Below are 25,526 nucleotides of genomic sequence, written 5' to 3'. Positions count from 1 at the left end.
GCCCTGCTCTTGTGTCCCGTTCCGATCGTCCGTCTGCTACCGGGCCTTCGCCACAGCGGCTGTGTGCCGTTGACATTACCGACGGAATGCACTTTATGGTTTTGCCGTTTGCCCGTTTGCTGCCAGAGCTCACGAGATCGAGCCTTAGCAGATGGAGGAAAGGGACAAAGAGAAAAGGGTTTAAAAAAATCTGTCAAAAAATAAACACGTTGACCCATAAGTAACATGACACGGAACCGCAAAATTACACCAACGAGAACAACGACGGAGGCAGCTGAATCGGATGGAGAAAGAGAAAATAACCTACACACGAAATCTTCCCCCCGAACGACGAGCACGGGTGCGCTTGCTTCTCTTGTACCTTGCCAGCGAAAAGTTATGCGATTGCAGAAAATTGCAGTCTCTTAGCGAGCCACAAAGACACAAAAACGGCCTCGTACAGCCTCACGAACACGGAGAGCCACTAGGGGACACTATCGGTGGAAAATTAAAACCGATCAAAAAGCATCCCATTTGACGGATACCGACGGACGGCGACATTATTGCCTCTGCTGCTGATGCAGGCGACCGCAGCCGCCGACCCTTTTCACAGTGACACATGGCAATCGTTCTGCCGTACGCTGTCGTCTGCACAGCTAAAGAAATGGAAAGAAAAACCGATTGGAACGGCGTTTGCAATAAGTGTTCGTGTCGTTTGATTTTATTTCTCAATAATGTTTACATTTGTTCTTGCGTTTTATGTTGTGTTGCCCTTCTTTTTTCGCTTTGCTTTTTTCAATACTTTTCTTGTCATTGTGTGTTTACCCGTTGTGCAAAGTTGCAGCGAACAGCTCCACTGGGAAAACACCGAAGTGAAGAGCGCAGCCTTACCGACATCATGTCAATCTTTGCTCCTTTCCGGTGGTGATGGTGGCTGTGGTCTTTACTCTCGCTTCGGGATGATGTCCATTGGACGAGTTGGAAACTGATAGAAGAAACAGAGAGAGAGTAACGCATCTGAAAATGACATTTAATTTAAAATCAATCAATAAACGATAAACGCGTGAGCATTATACCCCGCTGCCAACGAAGAGCGATGAGAAAACTGCGTGATCAAAAACCGTTCAGAGCAACAAAAAAAAGAAAAATGGGAGAAAAATCTCCGTTTCACTTTTGAATGACAATCAACAAATCAACGGTGTAGAAATGATTTGCTAGCTTTGTGTAGAAAAAGTGCCATGAAAAATGCAATACAAACAAGAACTGCATTTGATAAACACATACTCACATTTGTTCGTGTTGTAAATGCTAGTACTAGCATCGGAATGGTCACTCCGCACGGTCACGAATCATGGTACGGAGCCCATGCACATGTTTTTTTTCGATCACTTCTCATTAAACTGCTCCGTACGTATCCCGTTCAAACGCCGCGTGTCATCAGCACGTTCGGCTGCTACTACTACTCCGATCCTCGGTCACGAGTGTTTTTCATTCATTTGCAATTTTCATTCATCGAACTCTCCCCTCAAACTTTGTACCACAAAATAAGAAAAAAAGATAAAACAACTGTTTGGCAGGGTAAATATCGAACTCACTCAGTGTATTCACATCTTAATTCCTTTTCCTTCGTCACGTAAGAGTATAAAGGTAAAATTACCCACGTTTAGAGTCGATGCGCGGGGAAGAAAATAACAAACAACAACAAAAAAACGTATTCAACCCAAACACTCATCTACAAAACCATCACCTTCCCCAACTCGAAATGGTTGTGCCGGTTTCCTTCATCAGTTGACGAGGCCAATTCATTGATTCTCTCGGTGCAGAGAGAAAGAGAACAAGCCCGAACCATCACGTGGTCACGTGCGGATGGTCGATTTATTTGAATTCACGATCAGTTCCCCGGTTTTCGTTCACTCCAGGGCGAGAGGGGCAGGATCAGTAAGCATGTACTTTTTTTTTGCTTGATTTTTCGTGGCAAGTGGAGTGGAGTGGAAAACCCACGATTGCAGCGCGGAGTGTACGCGTGCCGCCGGTCAAGAATCAATTGCAATCACATCATCTCTTGTCCCGGTACTGTGGGACGTCGCCCCAGTTTGCCCCGGCAGTTGGAAGGATGTGGTAAGGTGGCGCTGTACGTTTTTCCCGAAAACGGTCTGTTCGTTCGAAGGACAAAAGTGGAAGCAGGAAGGCAATGCCCTCCCTCTGCCGCCCGCTCTTTCGTTCACTGCGCGTGAGCTGTGCGTGGCATCGTGCGTGCCATACCTTTCGCGTGACTCTAGCAGGTTACGCGCTTTAACTTTACAAAATCACGAACCATTCGCACGCGCTCACGCGGCTTCGGTGGTTGAGTTTTGTAACAGCAGCAGCCGACGGAGCTTGGTCCGTACGATCAAGTGTCCCAGTGGCCAATTGTGGTGTGAACATTTAACTGCCGCCTCCTAAAACTGTCATGCGAACGCGGAACCATTTTCACGCTCTTGAATCCCGGCTGCGGTGGCAAATCCTTTGCGGTGCGTCGCTCGTGTGGCACGCGCTACCGTTGTGGGATGCGTGTGAGCTTACACGTGGTGACAAAAATCATAACGTTTTGCTTCTTGCTTGTTTGGTAGAACGGGAGGAGAAAGGAAAAAGAAGAGACACTTTGCGTGTGATGTAGCGATTGGTGAGGTTCGTTTCAGACGAGCATTGAAATCACTTGATGCAAATCACAGCAAATTATAATGCAATTGGTTGTTATCGTTTGTTGTCAATATTCAACCTTTTAATTTTTAACCCATTTTTGTTATATTTTTAAATAATAAAAATCCTACATAAAAATCCACGTGCATATCAATAAATTAATTGGAATGCAAAATTAATACCTGGGAATACTACGAAAAAGAGCGAAAAACGGAAATATTCAAAGGCTATTTATGCAAATTATAACATTGCATCCTTTACCACGATGTTCATCCAAATGAGTTTACTCTTTACATGAGCATCGTTTGGTGTAAGTTGATTGAAATTTTGTTTATTTGTGCAGAGCGAACAGCATGACCAACGACGCATAATATGCATCAACCAACGGTACCACGTACACGTCAAAGCGTTCGATTGCTCCCGAAAAAAGAGGGAAAAGACGGATGAGAGGAGCGCAATGTGCTTTACAATCAACAAATTACTCCACCGACTGTTTTCTTTCCAAAATATACTACGCCCGTTTTAAGCAAATTAAAGTAAATTATGGCTCAAAGTTAAAACACTCACAAAGCAATCAGTTTGCGGTAGATGGATGGTGTGCGAAACAAAGTTTCTCGTATCGCAGAATAACGGCGTTCCCGGGCACGAGTACCTTTTCTGATCGCACACGATGGGCGTCGTATATCGACCGGAAAGATAGTATGTCGATACCTATAACATAAGAAATTACGCCAACCTACTAATTAGTTTGCAGACAACCAGCGAATGGTTAAGGTCGTCCCGGTCGGACCTGACGACCGTAAATACACGGTGCCCGCGTGGATAGCTCGATACATGGGGGGAAAACACAAACACAAACACACGGTCAAAGGAATGTATATGGTGTATGGCATAAATGTAACGGATCGCCTAAGGCCAAAGTCGAACGAGGAGACCATGCGCTAAGAAGGATCTCTTCTATCGATGGTATTTTTTTATTCACCCTTTCTATCGGTTGCTGAATTCTGTTTTCTTTTTTCTTCAGATTATTATGAGTCTCTTGTAAAAAAAGACCCCCCTCAAGTCGAGGCAACTGCAACGAAGGGAGCAAAAAGCCGACGGGGGTTTAAAAAAGGAGTGTGAACATATAAAACAAAGAGTGACCGATGGGTTCGCTGCACATTTCAACTAGATTGAACGATGTCGATCGATCGTCGCGTTTGGTTCATCGATCTTTTTTACTCATGTTTGGAAGTTCACAGTTTAACGACCGAAAGGCTTCTTGCATTCCTCTTCCTGTCCACCATGCGTCGAAATATATCAATTTTCGACACCTCCAGTGCGTTCGATGTTCTACTTTAGGTTTTTTAGTTTATTTTCACTATCTTCATCGTGCTTCCCTAGTACGTGAGCATATTTATTAGGGATCGATAAAAATGCAGCATAAAAGTGTTATCGATTAGCATAATTACTATCATTTCACGTGCGTCTCAGAGCTACCCGTGTTTATTGGTCATTGCGGGAAACTGTGGGCTGCCGAAAAAGTCTGTTTTAGTATTAAAAAAAAGATCTGATGAGATCTTCCTGTCGTCGTCACTGTGAGTAAGTTGATTTTTTTTTTTGCTTGAAAATGAAGCTGTTGACATGGCGATACATGCGTCCGTTTGGAGACGCGCGCTTTCGTGGTGGTGATTTAATAATAATAATAAAATTTATGTTGTTATTGATTGATTGCGGTATTCGTGCCTGATTAGTAGTTGCTGTCGGGCGTTTGTATCGGTAGCTACGATTTTTGTTTTGATGAAAAGAAAAACAGCTTAAGAAAAATATGCTTTCATGTGCGGTGCCATTTTGTCGGACACCAAACAACAGTCATTACAGCCAACATTATGGGTCACCTAATGTCTGTTGATTTATAACTTGAATGTATAATTTTTAGCACTTTGGTTCAACCGAACCGCGGTAACTGGTTTTTCAAGCTGGGCGTGACAAATAATTCAGTCATTAAAACACGCTGCACCGTGGTGTCGATTTTCATGGCTGGAATGCTTTGAATGATCTATAATTTCACAAAAAATGGAAACTGAGTAGATTTTTATTTTCAACTATAAATATTTCCTCCTTTGGAGTGTACCTTACCTTCAGATTGTGAATGTAAACCCCTTCAATGTTGTTGTGCAATTATTGCGCCTCCTCGGAACCATCCATCCCGAAATGTATGACATTGATAGGCGTCATTATATTTTGTGGAAATAATTGCTTTCCGGGATTAAGGGGATACGGAAGGCACGATTCACCCTCGATTCATTTAGCCGACACGAAGGACGGTTACCCTGCTGTCTAATTATGACAGCCGTTTGATTATAATCCAAAATCGGCCCCAGTTGATTTGGTTGTTATGGTAAATCGGCTGCAACAACTCGTTGCTCTTCCCCATGCATCCTCCAGCACCGTAACCTGTGATTGATCACTTCGATTCGAAAACAAATCAAACTCACTTGATTATAATTTGATGAAGTGTCTGCTGGCATGAAATGTAACTTGTTTCATTCTGTATGCAATTTAATTTATTTAGCTCGAAAGGTTTCGAAAAAGTGTACTGCAAATCATGGTTTAACTTTGGCAATGATTGGGTGCAAAGCATTCAGCATTAATCAACGTAATCATCGTCGCAGTGTGTATGCTTTTTTCATGTGCTCAAATTTACAACCTTGCAGCGATTGTATGTAAAGACAACTTTAGGGTACAGCAGCGCGTTTCGTTGTTTTATCACTCTGGTAAATTATACAAATTCAATTACCGAACCCCCTTAATTTGCACCCATACCGATTGAGTCACTGATTGCCAAGTGTGCGTGAGTCGGGCAGTTCCCCAAACCCACCAGTGAGCTGCAGTTCACTATAACGGAGATTGCTGGACAGTAAGGACACTGTCTGGACGCATATAATTGCCAGTGATAATGTAATTCCACGTGGTAACAGTAAGGGACAAGGAGAGAAACAATCCAACAAACCCCCAATCAACCAGAATCGAATCAAAGAAATCGCACGTTTCAAAAGCCTTGAACAAATACCAAGAACGGTTGGAGAATGAAAAACAAAACAAAAACCAAAAAAAAAAACACTCCGCGTGATAAAGCACCGATCACTTACTTCTTATGCAACGAACCGCTGCAATGCAGCCGCATGGTTATGTGCCGGAAACGCTCCGGCAGTCAAACCGCCGATAACAGTTCTCGTAATTAATTGATAATGGTATGATATGTTTATAAAAGCCTTTGATAATGGTAATGCTAATTAGCATGTAGTACTCACGCGTCGTTCAAGTGCTGTTAATATCCTTTTCTTCTTTGTCTCTTTGCGTTGCTGCTGTGTTTGAATTCGCCCGTCTTCACGCACAATCATTGCCTTCCTTTGATGTGCGATTGGCGCGTTTTGACTTTGGCGTGCGGGCAAATGAGATCCGAGGACATTTGCCAAACCGTTCACCAAAGACTGGTAGCCACGGGCATCGAGAGTTGCTTCACTGTGTGTTTCTCTCTTAATGCTCTGTGCAATCCATTTCATTGCCGTGTACTACACCCTGATGCCCTGACGGAAGGAAACTTGCCCCGCCATTCCCTTCGGGGCACTTCGCATTCGCTAATTGCTACCTTAAATCCCACTGGATGAAATGAAATGTCGAAATCAGTGTGTGTATGTGTGTGTGAGTGTATTTGTGCCATGCAAACTTCCCGTTTTACCCTTCGAAATGTACGATCGGGCAAACCCTTCGGAAGACTGGCCTGATGAACCTTCTTCTGGCGAGAGTGGCGCGCGCCCGTCCATGATATGTATACCTTTCTGTACTCGACCCGCGCTAATCGCAAGAAACAACCCGGAACGTGTTTTGGTACCGCAGAGGTTGGGTGTGTTTCGGTCACTGAAATCAACGGAATGTTTTCACTACCGAATTTAAAGAACCCATGTTTTTTTCTCTCTCTCTCAAAAAGAAACTTTTCTTAAACCCAAAAACCTTCCCAAAAAACACAAACATCGAAGAACGCCAATCCCCAAGAGCCATGGGATGGAAATCAAGCAGCTCGTTCGGGCTGAGTTGAGCCAAAAAAAAAACGAGAATTAAACAAGAACCAGCCCGGAAAGCGGGCGGACGAAGAGTGAACCTTTTTCGATCGTTTTCGAATACAAATTACCCCCGCAGCGAAACCGATTTCGTCCGGGGCCGTCGCCACACCACCGCTTGTAATGATAGCGGGTAATTACGGTATGATCCGGTCGGGACAGTGGAGATGCCAGGGTGTATGTGTACCTATAATTAGCATGAAATAAGAATTTCCTACGCTACGTCTCCCACAAACCTCGTGCGACTCGCTCGCGCTGCTCGAGCGGATGGGAGAAGACCACGCTACGGTGACGGCCGAACTGTGACAATCGAAATCCACCTGCCCCGTTCTGCAACCTTCCTGCTGCCTTTCGCCCCGCACAAGGCTGCTTGTATGAGCCTTAAACTCAATCTTCTGTCTGTTATTGAGCAACGTTCAGTTTTGCCGATTTGCCGGTCAAGAGCTGAGCAGCTCGGGAGTCTTCAACATACATCGACGGGTTTTTTGATTGAAAAGAAAATGTTTTCCATTCCCCCCCAGTTGGTTTGTTTCGAGCTCTCCAACGCGGGCAGCACCCTGAAGGGAACTTTTTTTTTGTTATATCGGTTTTATGTTCTTGCATCGATAACGCTGTGCTTGCCCCTCCAAACAAATCAATCAATCAACCACACCTGAGTATTAGCTGATGGAGCAGCGATCAGTAAATTAGCCAGCAAAACAGCAGCAATATAGGAATATAAAAAAATATGTTGCCCGGTAAACCCGAATTCATCCTGTTGGACAGTTTGATACCGGGAGGAGATTTTTTGTTGTCGGATGACCAAATTTAAATTTTTAAGCTTGAATGCCTAAGAAGTGAAGAGCCTGGAATTACAGATATTTAATACTCCTGCATGAGCTCGATCAAAATGAAACAATCTTATCGCCGTTCAACAGCTTGCTTGTTCAAGATAGAATAGAATATTTTAAAGAACGTCATCAAAGTGACGACTTGCGAGCATACGCGCTCACCAGACATCGCTGGAAGGTCGAACGCTTGTCGCAAGCTTCCTTTCGGTTCCCACCCAGCGACTCATCAAAACGTCATGTTTACATGTTTGCAACTGACTCGATTTCGCTTCCCGTAGTTCCTGAAGGAAACAGTGTCGATGCATTTTTTTTGTCGAACTCAATCCCAAAAGAATTAACAAGAAAACAGCATCAGCATCATCTTCAGCATCCAGCCAAAATCAGAGCGGCACTGGGAGGCGTTCTTTATCGCCAATATGTTCCTCAACAACAAATGCGGCAACAATGAAGGAATCCTGGAGGGAACGTAGCGAATATAATAAGATAATAATTGACTTCAAACAGAAAATTATTGACAGATTTTTGAAGAACACACCTATATTTACGGGAAGGGAAATTTCCATTCCTAAGTTTTTCCTGCAGCTATTCCGCCTATTACCGTGCTGCTGCAGCGATTCCTATATTCCGGTTGACTGATCCCGGTCGTAGGTAGCAAAAAGTGTGTATGTGTACGAAGAAGTGGAATTGGAGGGAGCAAGGAGCAGGAGGAACAGATACGGAAAGGGAAGAAGTCAATTCAATCGTCAAAATTTCGACAGCCAAAACACAGACTTTGCCAGATTTTTGTTTTGTTTTTGGCGTCGGTGCGGTGATTGTTGTTGTCGGGCATAAGAGGGGCCTACATCTACTTCAATAAAATGTTGTTAGACTCGCCATATGATTGTTTCTAGCAAAGTTAACGGTTGAGAGGTTGGGAGGCGGTGTAATAAGTTTTTATCATTTGTTGTTACTGCTAAGACATTGTGTTTCCTTTATTCTATTTTGTAGCCAAAGAAAAAAAGATTCAATCATTTCTGAGCTATCATTATCGCTCCACAACTGTTTTTTACCAATTATTAAAGCTTCCAGTTTTTTCCTTCGTTGTTTATGCATCTTTTTCCACTCCAAATCCCTGATCGAATCGTATAAATATCGACAAATTGACGAAATCCTGCTAAGAACTAGAACCTTTCTTAATCGTGAGCGAGCGACGAATGAGCCCTGCGCCTGAAGCAGGGAACTCCGCCGGCAAATTTCTGCTACAGTTTCACCGGGCCGAAACAAAGAGGAGCGTCGAGGTTTGACATGAATCCAATTTTTCAGACATCAATCCCAATTATGGTTGATTTTTTTTTGTTGCCGCTGTCTCGCTCGCCTAACCCTATCTTCGTCCCCATCCAACCGTGGCCAAGTTGGCTCCGAAAATGGTATCTGGATACGAGAGAGGCAGGTGAGAAAGGGAAACAAAGCAAATCGCGTGTGGACGCTGCTGCTGGTCCCTAGTTACGGGAAACCTCCGGTTTTACGGTTCGTACCGTCCTTCCATTAGAATCGTTCACCACCGGATGAGCAGTCGTCGAGATCGCTGGCACACACACACACACAAAGAGCGGACACTTTTTACCAACCCCAAAATATCGTCGAAGGCGGCGGTTGTGTGGCACAGGAGGGGCGTATGTGTGTACGGATCGATCGGCGGTGGAGCGAAAAACAACAACACAAAAATAAGCATAACAGCTCATAATAATAACGATAATCACAGCAAATTGTCGGGGATTAGAAACCTTTTAAAAGACCGGTGCGTGCGCCTGCTTCTCCCCGGATCCTTGCCTTCCCTAGATTCGGTCACCAACCACCAGTTTCGGCTACCGCTCGGAGGCCCAATCTGAACTGGCGGCAACATCCACTAACAAACCATTATTATATGATCTGGATCGGGAGGGCCTTCAGGGCCATGGATGGTCACAGCCCGCAAATCGATCCGTTTCCCAACCGATACAAAACGCCTTGAAAACTAGAAAGACAACACTATAAAGGGAGAGAGAAAGACAGATCGCGAAGGTTTGTATAAAAACCATTGACAACAGTGGTGTGCTGTGATCTTGTTTCCCGTTGTGCAGGAAACAGGGAGAAAACTTCGACCAGCAACTAGCGACGAACCTCTGCTTCGGTGAGATTTGAATGCTGTTTTTTGTGGGCAAAATCTAGCTACGGACTCGGGAAGCTTTTATTTTGTTATTGAAATAAATACTGGTCCACAGTAGTCATTTAATTGCTCGAGCGCTAGCTACCGAGCGATACGTTAAGCGCTATGTTGCGATTTTCCCTTCTCCTCGTTTCGGAGTTTTCACTATTTTGAGAGCACCATCTAAAACTTGGTGTTGCTTTTGTTAGATTGATTTTAGCTATGAAACCTTGTGCGTAACCGCTGCGCCGACAGAACGGAAAATCTAACCGCAACCGATAATCAAAACGGTGGGGAAGGTCATCGCAGACGGGACATTCAAAATTACTAAATTATAGATAATTGTCAGATTCAAATGAATTTAAATTTGGGTATGGTTGCTTTTGTGTGTCCGTTGTCTCCTGTACACCGGCGCAATTCCTTTGTTATAGGTTCAATGCCACTGTATATGAGTACGCTTTTTTGTGACGGTATTCAAATGCTGCTTCCAATCGTGAGTGTGTAACATAGTTTTAATGCTCAAATTTAGTTTAGAGTTTTACTTAAATAAATTGTTTTGAAGCGCACAGATCATTGCATTTTAAATCTACCATTTTAAAATTGAAGACAACTAGTATACCCAAAGCAGGACTGACGAAAGACTAATTATGATATCAAAAATGAAGCAAGCCATTATAATGGGAAATGGCACTGCATTTTGTTTCGTTTCCCGATATGCCTGTAGACGTGTGCGATAAGAAACGGAACAATAAGTTCGTTAATGATGCTAGCAAAAAAGTTCTAAGACAACACCGGAGACAGTTGCGCCGACGGATACATCCAAACAAATTTAGGCAATCAAAGAACAAAACTATTCCAACTATTCCGGTTGATGAAAATGAGTGTCAAACCAAAAAAAACTCACACACACACACACAAATAAAATGGTAAAGGGAAGACTGTTCGTAGGAACCAAGCTACCAAGCAAATCGTACTAAGTATATATGGAATAAAACCTAATCATCATAATACTGGGAAACGAAATGTGAAGTCAAAGTTTTGTTTTACTAGCTCTTTTTTTCTTCTTCGTTTGTTCTGGGTGCCAATTATAATAATTCATACAGAAAATAAAAAAAAAGGTAGCAACCTTCCCTTTTGGGGCTTTTGGGGCTTTTAAATAACGAAAACCCGCCCTCCTTCCTAACTATCGCTTTGAAGAGAATTTGTTAAGAATGAAGCTTTTTTCGTGGTCTTTCTCTCTTTCTCTCTCTTTCTGTCTCTTCCTCTTTATATCTGCTTGTAATTTAGAGAGTTATTTGTGAATGTTGCCTTTCGGGTTAGGTTTTCCTTCTAATCCTTCCACCATGGAATTGGTTTAACGAAAGAGGCGTTTGTTTTCTTCCTTGGTATGTTGAAGTGGTAATCTGAGTTTTGAGCCTTCTATTCTTTATCTGCCTGTAAAACGCGTTGGTAGTTTATTTGGCGCCTCGTTTGACGTCCGTTCGGGACCTCCTACCAGATTAAAATCCGGATTAATGAATCCAGAACGCCCAGAAAAGGCTACCGTATTGAAAGCGGATTAAACATACCTGACTAAAGCGTTGCGCTTTAGCTTTTGCTCTCTTTTTTATTTTCATTCATTTTCATGACATAGCTTTGTGTGTGAATTACGGTTGCATTGTTAACACCAGCACTCATTCTTAGTTATTTTGTATTCAGTATGACCTGAATTTCTGCGTAATCGTTTTTATGATTCCATCAATGTATGTTCGTTTTGCAGGTTCCACTACAACATTTGTTAACTAACCTATTTTATAAATTTTAACTATTCTACAATGAGCAAAACAATATGCACATGGCTATAATCAGCTGAGAAGAACAGAAGTAATATACTGCTTTAATAGACGTTTTTTTAGCAGAATCCTTAACATGAACTGGTTGAATACGTCAAATTGGAATAATCTGTTTCAGTGCAAAGGTAGACGAAACAGAACTCTACCTAACACCGTCCTTCGTTCGATATAGCACCATATATCCACGTGTCTAGCATCTGTTCCATTTCAGAAACTAGTCGAAATTTCTCTCCTCCCCATCCCGCATTGTGTCATCAACCGGCTGCTATTGCCACACTACACATACACGGGGTTTTCGCGGTCCGAATCCCCGAACGCTGTAATAATAATAACGGCAACTTCTCACAGGTGATTTATGATTACCTTTTCCAACGCTAGAAGAGCAACCGCTAAGGGAGAAAAGAAACCATGCTGTGGGACGAAACGACCAAGCAAAAAGATTTACCAAAGGTTTATACGAAATTGGTTCGCTGCTCAGTCCAAAAACCCGCCACCAACACCCGCGCTCAAGTAGAACTGCTGTGCTACGATTACAAAGAGCGGTAAATAAGAAAAGCGAAAAATTTTGAAATAGAATCCTTCTTCTCTTCCCTCTGCGTGTAACTGTGTGTGTAAGTATGTGTCTAGAAAAAGGGTGGCGCACCGGTGGCATCGAGGAAAAGTGCACAGCACACTCAACCCGCGCGCGCCCTCTCGACGTACAGTGTTGGAAGAGCAAAGGAAGGACCTTGCAGTGGCGTGCATCTTCGGCCCAACCAACCAACTCCCGCACACACACACACAATGTAAGCAAAAGGGAAGCGATTTTACGTGGCAACATTCGCCACAATTCCCAAGCACTCTCGCTCTCGGAACGCTTCTTACACCATTACACGACGAGGTTATGCGCTCTGTTCTTTCTTTCTTCTGCTCATCGTACCTCCTCCGGTGGCGTTCTTTCGCTTTCCCGGCCCGGTTTCTGCACGTTTGGAAATCTTTCCATTTTCATACAACTTTGTGGTGGCAGGCTCCAATGGCAGAAAGAAGCAACGTACCAAAAAAATGTATATATATGGGAAACTTTCCTAGTCGGTGAAAATTTATGTTACTCTAAAAGTAAATTGCACTCACTGGTTTTATATCGTTCTGTGTTGCCGCCTGTCGCGTACTCGCTCCCTGCGAGTTGGAAACGGTTGGAAATTTGGATTTCTCAAACCCCACGACCAGAATGCATTTGTTGTGAGGTTGGCGGATGGTGGCAGCAGTGTTCTTTATCTGCCCTTTTTTTTATACGCCGTTCAACCACCAACGCCGTACGTTACGATGCACAAATCGTTCACAATAGGAACGCGCTTGCAGTTTTGCCTCCACCAGCAGAAAGGTGCTGTGCCATGGGAAAAGCAGGAGCACAAGGCGAATAAAGCGGAGCAATCGCGGGCGCACTCGCTTCGAAAAGGTAATCGGAATACCATTCGGAACAATGCTGTTTTATAGCGACGACGACAAAAAAAATAACGATAATAAAACTGTAAGCACACAGACGGTTACCGAGTGCGACGATGGAGACGAACCCAAACACAGACACACTCACACACACAAAATCAATGTCCATGGGAAACTCCTTCAACATCGTGGGTTCATCGTTTTTCATTTCGCGAAAAGGTTTTATATTTTCAAACGAGCTCCCATGTATAAAAATAGGATTGTAAATCAAAGCGCACAACCGTTACAAGGGCGGAGAAAGATAAAAACGATTTTGAAATATTTGTTGATGCACATCCACATCGATAGATGGTTCGATAGATTTTGTTACGAATGGTCCTTTGATGTGCTCCGGATTCGCCCTTTCCATACAGTGAAACAAACCCAAGCAATCGAGCAATTAACAATTGAAAGTTGTATTTTTATAAAAATAAAATCAATGAGAAACACTCGGTATGGGTAACCGATCTCCGTCTACACTTTTATGACCGGCTGTGTGCTCGTCGATGAAACGCACGAAATACGTAGATTATTCCAAGCCACTTTTTCCCAGGGTATGAATCACCATCCATCTTTACACGGACGGTGCTTTTCTTTCTGTTTTGGTCTAGCGTTCGACAGGCTTATCTCCCTCTCGGCCGGGAAAAGGGTTCGACCGTCCACCGTGTCCATAGCGTTCCTAGCAGGCTGCCTACCCCCTTCCCATTCGGGGTCGTCGGAAACTGTGCGGGATTGCTAAAGTGGTCCACAGCACTGAACCAGTTTCGTTCGCATACTGCTGCTCCTTGCCGTCGCAGCGCTCCGGTCAGACCATTCCATTGTGCGATCACCGCGTTTGCTTTAGGATATCATCATTTGGGTGCAATTGTTATGGCTCATGAGCTCTGGAACGTTTTGGAGTGGAAAAGAGGGAAGGGGGAGGGAGAGAATAAAACACGGGAACCTTCGTCGGGCCTCGGAGTGGCTCAGAAATTGTGGTCAGTTACAGCTCAGTCGTGACTAAAGTTTAAGTAGAGAATAAGATAACTCCCTGGGCGTAAAGTCCCGGTCCCAGCGAATGGACAGCGCGTGGTTTCAAAGCTGGACAAGAGAGGAAAGCTAGGACAAGAGAGGTTTTGTTTTGCTTTCTCGCTACATTGCTTGTATCGGTTTCGATTTCCCACCGGGCGGTTCTTCTAGCAAAAAAAAATGAACGATCGGAAGGCGCGCGCGCGCGTCCAGCTCTCTACTCTATGGTGGTCAGCTAAGCAACCGGTGCAGAACCAAATATATAAAAAAGTGCACAGTACACAACAGCATATTTGACCACAAAAGGGATGCGGACACTCGCGCAGAGATCGAAGCACAAGATATGATTTGCCGCGAAACAAGAAACGAACGCAATGTTAGTGAACTATGAATTGGTTGATCGTCTTATGATGCACCGGCAAGTTGGACATAGGACAGCATATCTTGGTGGTGTAGACAACCAACAATACACAGGAAGCCTACGGCGTACAAAAAAAAAGTCTGATCGACATATTTTTCGACCTAAGGTGGGCTATGGACATTGTAAAAGCCTCCCATGGTTGCTGTGTGGAAACCATTGAACTGTACTTAGAAAGGGATTTTGCTACAATAGCCAATCAAATCTTTTCTCGTTGTTAAGTGAGTGCCTTAAATAATCAAAATAAGCCATATCTAATCGACTTTTATGCGTACTACAATCTTTTTTTAAATATAATTCAATTTCCATGACGTATGCAAAATGTTCTTTGTCCAAATTTTGGAATTAATGCAACGTTTATGAATGAATGTACCAAAGTTGGGCATTCTTTGATTGTAATTCATAGAATGGAGAAAAAATCTATTTGTTTGCAACTGCTCGCCATAAAGGCCAACCTACCTACAGCACATAAGATACTGTGGGAACGTTCTACCTTTGTGAAGAAATGTTTTTGTACCCAGTATGGCGATACCATTTATTCTGTGCGACAGTAATTATCCCTGTGTCGTCTCAAGAAACATTAGCGTTGTTCAATAATTGAACTGCCTCGAGAATCTCAAGAACACGGGTTACCGAGAAAATGGAACATGTATACGGATTGGGATATATGTGCAAAGTCCGGATTGTGTTTGGACTACTTTAAAACATCCACTCGTTTGTTTATGGTGGACTTTTGGGAAACGCATGTTAATATGGCGCAAAGGGAAGTTTCCTTATATGATTGACTCACACAAACGATCGCTGTGACAGTCGTGGGTGATCCAATTTTTAACGCAACATTGTACAGCGAACTAAAAACACAACTCTCTAATACGATCAATCCTTAACGATCGCACCGGCATAAGGGGATGGTCTCATTTGAAAAGTGCTCAATGCTCTTGCCGCCAAAACCCGAACCGTACGTAACACTTTTCATTTCACTCACAGTGTGTCGGGCCGTCGGCTTAACGTCTCCAGTCCAGTACTTCTTGTGAACACAACAGGAAGCTTAGCTTTCACGTTTGATCAGCTCACAGTGATCTAAATTTCTCCCACATTCGAGCTCCCACCATAAACGAACGAAACTGCTTGATCACGGTGAGACTTCGTTTGAGCTAGCTGGTTGAAAAATGATCCTTCGTTGTGCGATCGGTGGTCGCCGTTTTGGAGAGGTGTGCTTGAAGATTAATCGATTCGTTATTAATTAAATGATTAGTGCGACTGGAGAATCGTGAATGCGTTCACACGCGCCAGCAAAGAAATAGAAAGTGAAATTAGTTTCGTGTTTGCTTGAATGCCAATGCGCATAATTTGCTTTACAGAATAAATTTAATAAATTGTCTCGAAGGTTTGGGGGGTCAATGGGCGAATAAATATGACTGAACATACTAATTCAAGTCAACATGTTTTGTTTCATATTTTAAATCCTTTACTTAATTCTATAATTCGGTGTGCTTCAAGTACAGATTACGCATCTACAAAGGTTCAACACGTGTCCAGGACCAAAACAGAAAGGTAAACAAAAAAGTAAACGGAAATGTATTTTGCTTTTCTCGATTTGGAGACGAGTTCGCTCCTCCAGAGTTCGTTTGCATGACCGGCCGGTGGTACGTAATTAACCAGCGCATTGCTGTACATCTTGCAGCTACTGTACATGGGGACAGTTGCCATTTAGCTACTGCATCCCCGAACGGTAACTCGTTGATTCTCATTGGCACTTGCAAAAAACCCAGAAACGATTCGCAAAATTCTACCGTACAACGGCAGCACCGATCGTCCCAATTACAAAGATATTTCTGGATTGTCAATTAGAGTATCACTTTTCAATCTTGTACGGGCGATCGGGAGAGAGCAAGCAGCTTCCTGCAGTTGCTAAGCAGTTTGCGGAACTTTAAGCAAAGCCGTTGTACAAAATGTGCCTTGGGCGAGAACAGAAACCCTCGAAGCGTTCTCCGGTTCCCAAGAAATCGGTTCAATCTGTAGGGAAAAGCGAATTTTCTGTTTGTGTGAACCTCGTACGTAAAGGTCGGCGCGCGTCCGTGTACGCAAAACGACATCTCAGCAAATGGCAAACGGCCGAGGGTGGGCAGGAAATTCCTGAAAGACATAGGTGTGCGGACATTGTAAACATGCTGTCGAGTGATGTACGGACGAAAGTGCGGACCAGGCCAGCGACACCACCCGGAGGCAGCAGGGCTGTGGGAGCATATGTTTGCTTGTCCCAAAACGTTGGCCGATAGTATGCGAGCGAGTGGAGTTGTCTCCATACCGCAGTAACCTGCTGTTGGTGCTGCTGGGTAAGATTTGTGCGAGATTTTCTCGCGCGTAAAGGACACAAAATAAAGAAGGAAGACGAGTTACAGTCGCGCAACGCCGGCGGAGGTGTGTGAATGTGTTACAATTTATGCATACCACAGTAAGGCGGAATAAATTTGCCACAGCCTTTGGAAGCCGTGTCCAACGACTTGCCTTTGGCGGGGTATGCTAACATGAGCTTTTTTCTACAGGTCCCTCTATGAAGCTTGGGCTTCTTTCGCAACGAGACACGCGCACAAAATTTCTCACACAAATATACGCCCTCGCAGTTGTTCCTCACGTTGCCGCACGTTGGTTCCATTTTTTTACGTACGCCCCAAAGGGAAGACGCAGACAGGGCGCTGGTGGATCGCACATCGGAGGTTTTGGATCGTTAGGTCGGTGAAGTGGTTCATTCACCGGAACATTGTGCTCCGGGTGTGTTTGGATCGCGCTGAATCTCCTCTCCAGACGGGTAGGATCCAGTCTTATGAGTTGCCCAGCAACCTGAATCTGCGAGACGTACGAGCATACCAATGGGGCAAAGAGTGCTCTTTAACAGCAAGCAATGACGGCGAGAAAGAAGGTGGAAAAATTAACCGATAAAAATGCAACCACAGCCATGCGCAATTGTCAGGGTCAGCTGGTGCAGTATGTTGGGCTCATGGAGAGTGAACTACACAAGGTGATAACTTCTTAAGTCGACGGTACGAAGGGGTGTGGGAAAACATGACACAGGAAGGAGGGCTTCATTTGTTTAGGAGGTTCTTGCGGTATGTTTCGTTTAGTAAGGTATGGAGTTTTGTTTTAAGTGTTAAATAACACATTTCATTCCAAATTTGTACCAAACGACAGAACCTTGGACTTTTTTCGATGGAATGCACAAAGTGTGCTTAGCTGGTCTCGTAGTACACTCGTCAACTCGTACGACTTAGCAACATGCCCGTCATGGGTTCAAACCCCAAATAGACCGTGCGTCCATAGGTAGGACTGATTATCCTGCTATGGGGGGATAAAATCCTTAAGTCACTGAAAGCCAAGCCCATAAGTGGTACAGGCAAGCCTTGACCGACAACGCCAAATGAAGAAGAAGAAGCACAAAGTGTGCTTAGCACAAAGTTTGCATACTTTACGATCTTCCTTCTTGCAATTCTTTTAATCTCGAAATTCGACGTGTGTAATACACAAGCTTTTTGTCACCCGCTGGTTGGTACAGCAGTGCCTTGGGTAATATATTCCTCAGGTCTCCGTAGGCTTCCTTTAGTATCCCCATTTACAAGCTCTGGTCATAATCCCGCGTCTTGTCGCCCCGGTCTTATCAATGCATTAAAAGCTGAGCACGGGTGGGGGGGCACATTTAACCCACAGTCGGAGGGCCAGTGTGACCGGAAAAAGGGTGTTGCAACAATAAAACACTGGCTAATGTGCCCACTGCTAACGAGCACACTGGTTTTTAGCAAGCAACGTCACAGCACACAGCAACATTAGCGCAGCATAGCAGGTCCCTAACCTCTGGTGTGCCGGTCGGTCGGGCGGGCCTCAATCCCATGCTTTTCAACACCGTATGAGAACCAACGTGTTTTCCCGCCCCCCACCCATATATGCCATGCGAATCGAGGCGGATGGAGTGGCGTTTTATCATCATCATGATATGCTCCTGGTGGTGGTACGGTCGACGAGTCCCTCGACACCGCAACTCTTCCTTGAGCCACCGGGATCGGTGTGGATTACAAACGAGGACAGCCGGGGCAGTCATCAACAGCGTGGGCTTGGGGAGGAGGTGGTAGTAACGCCACCCCTTTTCGCACGCCCTCACCCATCCGTCATCGCGCAAAAACCATTCTAATTAAAGTTTATGCTACCTCTAGCCAGACTTTGCTTTTAATTACTCTTTGATTACTTCGGACTGGCTTTCTCTGGCCTACGATGGGTGCGTTCGAGTTTTGCACCCCCTGCGTCTGGGCTTTTCCTTCGAAAATCAGATCGAATCCGGTGTGGATGGAACGAGAAGTGTGATGGAAATGGAGGGAGGGAGTAGCATAAGGTACTCTACCTCTTTGCTTTCCGCTCCGATGCTATAGCCACAACATTTCCTTGTTGGGTGGGAAGAGTTTTCGATATGGCCGGTAAGCAAACTGAACTAAAAGCCATCCCGTTGGAACACGCATGGAAGAGGGGGTCCTCCTGATGCCCATACCAGTTTTGTTTCGATGTGTTTCTCCACGTCCCACTATCTTCCTGTCCAACGGCTTGTGCGTATTTTATTTAATATTAAAAACTCATTATTTTTTAAAAGCCCTAAACAGTGTATCGCGCAGTAATAGCAATAATCATCAGTTTCATTTGGGGGAAACATAACTGCCCAGCTTGTGTTTTTATTATGAGACCTCCGATGCCGTTCGGTCGGTTCGGTTTCAGCGCTTAAGGAGGCGCACGTTGTTGATGAAAGGAACAACCGAAATCCCAAGAAATGAATCTCCACTTTTCGCTTTCTGCAGAAAGCATTAAATCTACAACAGTTATGCTCAACGGTTTATAGGCAGCTCCAGTCGCTGTTCCAATCAACGGCCGGCTCTCCCTCCATCCCCAACTCTAACAATAATGCCGTAGTTCCCGAAGTCAACCCGCACTCATTTCAGTGTGGCGCTCACGCGGGTCCTTGCTGAGTTGCTGTGTGCGCTTGGTATGCCTGCCCGCACGTTCCGCCGGGCCAGTCAGTAATAAGCAACTAATTAATGTTGTAGTTCGAGAGTTTCGACCCCAAAGGTTCCCCCACCCTTTTATGCGTGTGTTCGAGTGTGTGTTTGTGTGTGTTCCAGTGAACATTTATCGTCATCCTTTCGTTCTCTCACGACTTTTTTAATGCTCGACGCTGAAAAGCAGACATTTGATAACAATCCCACGGTTGCCGTCGGAACGTAGACGAAAAGTCTTCAAAAAAACAAGAATCAACTGAACACTGATTCAGCTGCTTTTCGTTGCAAGTGTAAATTGTTTCATCAAAACATGGGGCCGCTCGTCATTGCTTTGGGAGGCATGGGATGCATTAAACATAATTCAGCTGTCCACGATGGCAGGATGGCAAATTGGGTTTGACCTGCCGGTTCAAACGTGCGGAGGCATATGTTTCACCATGTTTTTTTTTTTAACCATAGCGGACGTGTGCTAACGAGCCAAGGAGGCAGACCCCAGACGCGAGCTCGTGAATGCATTAGCATGCGCACACGTGGTGATAATCGTGCCAGGAAATGAGGTGTCAAAATAAAAATCCTCTTCCAGCCTAAAAACCATCGCACGCGTGTGCGCCTGGACGCTCCGAACGTGCGTTCAATTCCGACACACGGATGGAAATGAAGTAAATTGGCTTTTTCTGTCAAGTTGAACCATTTTCGGAAGGTTGATGGGTTGCCATACAAGCTAGTTCGAACGATAAGACCTAAGAATGTGTCAAATTATGATGTGCCCCAGGTGAGGGTATAACGAAGCGTTCAATTAGCATCCAATGATATGATCTAAGAACCGAGCTGCTGGAGGCTTTTTGAGAGGATTCATCTGCTAAAAGGACGCCCTCTAAGTGCTTTCAGCTCCTTTCTGACATCTTCAGGCCTGAGTGAGATTCTTTAAAACAACTGTCCAACCGCAAGACAGTGCCAAAACCGCATCCTTTCTATACGTTAATGATTCCCAATAGAACACCTAACATTCGTACGTGAACTCATCAGAGTTCACGCTAATAGAGGTTCTTCGAACGCGTCCTTTAACACAGAAGCATTTGCAGAGGTAGTAGCACAAAAAAGTTTAATTGCCGCTTTAATGAAAATGCGCCAGCTCTCTTCGTAAATGATGTGTGGTGTCAATCCTCCATCCAGCGACCTGCAATATCTTTGCAATTTACCTTTCGTCGGACGTGTTGGATATTTCACTGTCCTTGGGAACCAACCCTTGAAACACCAAGAATGCCACAGCCATCAACGTACAATTAATAATCTTCCCCCGCTGTTGATATCCCAGGATTCGTCGTGCCGATTCCATTAACCCCTCTGAAAGGATGGAAATGAGAGCTGCGTCTTGTGACGGTTCAAATAAAACTTACCCGTTAGCAACTGAAAAACGCATGTTTATTAAATGGAATCATTTAGCCGGCAGTTGTGTGTGCGCGTGTTTTTGGCGAGGGACGCGTAGGTTAGTGTTTTAAAATGTGACAAGACATGACATGCTACCGTGTTTCGCACGGGATGATGCTGGGACCGGTTTTTCGCTCTGTACATTGTTGCTAACTTAATGGCAGCTATAAAGAACCTATTATCACATCCGCACGACAGACTAGACTTACGTGTCGGTGTCGGCCACATATTTTTAATACAACATTTAAGTAAGGACCAGTTTGTAACATGAGACATTTTAATAGAGGATAGGCTGTGGTTTTATTTGTATAAAACTTGTCATACCATTGTTTTTGTTACTGAACGAAATTAAGTTTTCCTTGTCCTGTTCCTGTGCGCTCGATTTATCTCATCTCCATGCACACTTTCATTTTAATGTCCCGCAATGTATGGATCTGCTTCCTTATCTCACGCCTGCCATCACTCTTCGTTCGCGGCTCGCTAAAGTTTGTCGTGCGGATTAATTGTAAGCCGAGAGAAATGAAGAAATTAGTATGCATTACTGCACACTGCTCTGCCACTTTTTGCAGTCACCCAAAAGTGTGTGGGACTACGGACGGATGAAGCCTTTACCCATACTGTGCCAGGAACATCAGGTGAAATAACAAAATCTCGCTGGTGTAAAATGATCCAACTTCGTGGGGCCAACATATTACGGAGCTTGATGAAAATCTTTTACAGAGGGTGTATGCAACTTGGATTTTAAATTTTTATACATCGAATGTTTTCAAAGGGAACACAGTAGTGAGCGACAGCGATGCGTTCAGTGTCACTGGCAGACGCTGCCCGCTGACTGTATCATTAATTTATTGCTTGCAAACACCACCGGTACGGTTCTGAACTGCCCCACCACCGGTCGACATTACATGCTATCGTGGGGCAATCCTTTTTCCCGTTCCCATGTGTTGCCGCTTCCGCGGTGAACCGGTTGGGACAGCAACTGATTGGTTGATCCATTGCCGAGGTCCCGATTGGAAAGAAAACCCGACTGCCCGTGTGTGTGTCCCTGAATGTCCCGATGATGATATGGCTCCAATCGCGTAACGCTCAGCAACAAGGTATGTGGGACCGTTTTGCGGTTTGGTGGAAGACTTCATCGTGTTTTCCGTAGGCAAATCAATTACAACCCGCTCGTTCTTCTTCTCCTCCCCGCCCCTTTCCCTAGAGAGAGGGAGGTAGGTGTATTGTTCTGCCAGTGTTCTTGCTGCAATGTGTGTTGTGGTCAGTTTGCTGCTTTCCATGACCAGGACACTGCCGGCAGGAAAGTTATACCAGTGATTATGGTAATCACTTATGCATTGGTTGTTTTGTTGCCGTTGTTAAACTTCCCGCACCCGCAATAGAGCCAAGCAGGCACGCATAAGGGAGCTCCCGTTCTGGCCACTGCCACATTCTCTTTCTAGTGCCGCTGGTACAGGTTAACACGAAACACCAACAGTATATGTGTGTATGTGTGCAAAGTGCATCCAACGCAAAGGTGCAACAGTGGCGCACGCAAGCGGGCTGTGGTGACGGAAAAATCGCATGCAAAAGTGTTTATTTCTCGCACCTGTCACCTCCACCTCTACACCGGAGCTCCACTGCACCATTAGCTTTATCCTCCTTTCCCCTCTGGTTGGCGTCTCTCTCTCTCTCTCTCTCTCTCTCTCTCTCTCTCTCTCTCTCTCTCTCTTGGGTTTAGTACCTTGCGGAAGCTTCCGATTAAACACGGGCACATTGGTTGGCTGGCTGGCTGAAAGGGTCGTCACCTCACCCGCTAGTTAGGGTCATCAAATGTGAATGAAGTGAGCATTACTTTGGGGCGCACACACGCAGGCTGGAGGCCCGTTTGTGGGGAGGCAGTCTTGTGCCGGCTGCACGCATGCAACTGCCCTCATGCAATGGTGCCTTTGGACAAGCGTCAAAAACTGGAGCAACAGGAAAAAGGATGTAGTGTGTTTGCTCACTTTGTAAAGCCTCCCCCCTTTGCCGCACTACACCCACCGCACAGATGGATGTAACGGTGGATAAGGTACTACGGGAATGCAGATTTGGATGTGGCGTTGCGGTTATTGGTTCGACGCCATGAACTTCCCCATTCCACTTTTGGAAGCAATTGGCACTATACACAAACACACACACACAGAGATGAGGCTCACCCCTTTTTCACGTTCGCTGCTTGCGTGTGTCTCGAAATGCCTCATATAATCACCATCCCTTAAAATTTAGCAAATCATCAACACACACACAAACATACACATACTGGCCAGCTACAGGTGGCGCGGGAATAGGCCTCATTCCATCCACTTTCCTGGGCTTTCTTCTAACCCGTCTGTTCTCGCACTTTCCTCCATTTATGTATGCGTTTGTACGCGTCCATTGCCTCCCCCTTCTCGCCAACCACATCCCGAATGGGGTGTGTGTGTATGTATGTTTGGGGCATGATTGTATTTTTCGCCGCGTTTTTGAGTAATGGACATTTCATGTTGCCTTATGCAAATCATACATATTAGCCTCGAAAGATTATGCGGACATAAATCTAAATGGCAGGTCGGTTCGCGCGCGCATTTTCTCCCTGCCCCAAACGCCTCGTGAACCACCCTCGATTTCGGGGGTTTGTGGTGTGTGTTGTGGTCGTGGTTAGGACTGTGTTTTTGCTGGAACCATTCAACGCGGCCAAAGAGAAAGACGCGGGAGTATGTGGTGAAAGCGAAATTTTATGGAAACAATTCCAACCACCTACCAATGGTGATGGTGATGTTCTGGCAGGGCGTGTGTGTGCGTTGTCGGTTGTATGCGAAACGAAAAGGACACGATTGGCCACTACACAAAGAGCAATATATATTTTCGCTGTCCGTTACCAGCCGGATCTGGCACTTCTTACCCTTTTGCCCCTTGTTTGGATCAGGAGGAGGAGCTCGCTGAATATATCATTGCCGTTTCTATGCTACTGTGGTTGTGTGTTCGAATGCCAGCTGTGATAGTGTGTAATTGTTGCATATCCTTTTTTTAAGTCGGAACTTGAGCGAGCAAGAGCTATACAGCGGAAAGTTGGCATACAAATGGCAAGAACACAGAAGGGACTATCAGGGACACTAATCGGTTAGCTGCCGAGGGGTTGATTGAACACTTAGCGATGCTTTTTTAATGGATTTAATTGGTTCTGTAGTGCTCTGTAGAATGATGTAAAACTAAAACAACAAAATCCTACGAAAGATGTTTGTCCTATCCTTTGTATGTCCAATAACTTTGTTCTTTTTTATATTTATCAGCATGATTGATGCTGTTATACTCCTTAATGCAGTGTATTGATTTTATCGTCCAATTTTTCTCCCGTTTCATTACACACTCTTTAATAATATACGCTGATTGGCATTGTTATTTGATGGCACTTTATTGCAGTCATTTTAAATTAATGTACTTCCCCGAAACCCGAAGCACACCATTTTACGATGCGAAATCAACCAATCAATTCCACCACTCGGCTCGGCGTGTGTTTGTGTCTGTGTGTGTCTACTTCTAGTGGTAGACGGTACCGGCACTACTACACCATTCCACTGCACAATTACTATCGTAGTAATTTAATCACCTGCCTCCACTGGTGATGATGCCTCGTCCCGCGTCCAGCGAGGGAACCGATGCCGTTCTTTGGCGCATAATCGTACCGCAGAAAAGAAATTGTTATTATTTTACGACCTTTTTGTCTCCCATAAAAGCGCCAATCGGAAGGCGTGGGGTATATAGGAAGGTAGCAAGAAGAGAGAAGAAAAAAAAACCGACCCATCACTTAAGTAAACTTTGAACACCTCCGCCCGAAGCGGAGTCGATCAGCAGTCTATCTTCCGGAGAAGAGCATGCGGTTTATGTTCATTGTTGTTGGATAACCATCATCGCCACTACTAGGGAGCTTGTGGTCCTGCCATGCTTACCCTCTGTGCACTGTGCGTTCAATTATGCGCAGCCTACGGGCGTACGGGTAGCCAATATTCAATAGAGCTCGCTGGGCTGGAGCTTTAGAAGACGAGCGAGCGTGAGCCACGGAGCCCGACGCCCGCCTTGCCACAAAGTGCAAGATGTAACGGTGGATATGTACTGGTACTTTTTTTTTATTTGCATTGAATTCCTCCCTGTCGGACTGCCAGTGAGAAGGCGAGAACCCTGAAGTTAACAAAATGATAACTGCAAAAAGATAAGAACACCGCTGCGCGTAAGCTCCTTAATTTGATTCCGATCGGCGAGCACCAGAACTGAGAGGAACAAAATGGACGACACGAAACCGTGGCACCGATCCGAAGATTCGACGCGAATGCACTTCAATACGCTGTAACTGCTGATTCTGAGTTATGACCGTGTGAGGGGGGAGTGAGCAAGGAAAATGTTTTCTATGCCCATGGAGTGTGTACCAGACCCAGATGCGGCATCGGGAAGGAAAAGCAAATGAAGCAAGTTTACGATTTATCAGTGAAAAATACTTTTTTGCCGACGCTGGCGATCGATGGGAAATAAAATTGCATGAAGAAAAAAGATATTCGATAGGAAGATATTATTTTTTTCATAACACAACACAAGTTATTGGAAA

At 44.8% G+C, this 25,526-nt stretch overlaps 1 protein-coding gene across 10 annotated transcripts in view; it reads left to right on the top strand.

The window, feature by feature from the left end:
- LOC1279156 (aryl hydrocarbon receptor nuclear translocator homolog) overlaps window positions 1-25,526 on the top strand; it is a 199,886-nt gene that overhangs the window by 107,763 nt on the left and 66,597 nt on the right. The gene's annotated exons all lie outside the window — the stretch shown is intronic.

This window comes from Anopheles gambiae, chromosome 3, assembly GCF_943734735.2.
Source record: "Anopheles gambiae chromosome 3, idAnoGambNW_F1_1, whole genome shotgun sequence".
Lineage (NCBI taxonomy): Eukaryota > Metazoa > Arthropoda > Insecta > Diptera > Culicidae > Anopheles > Anopheles gambiae.
Note: the sequence above shows the minus strand (reverse complement) of the source record. Positions and strands in the feature narration are given on the sequence as shown.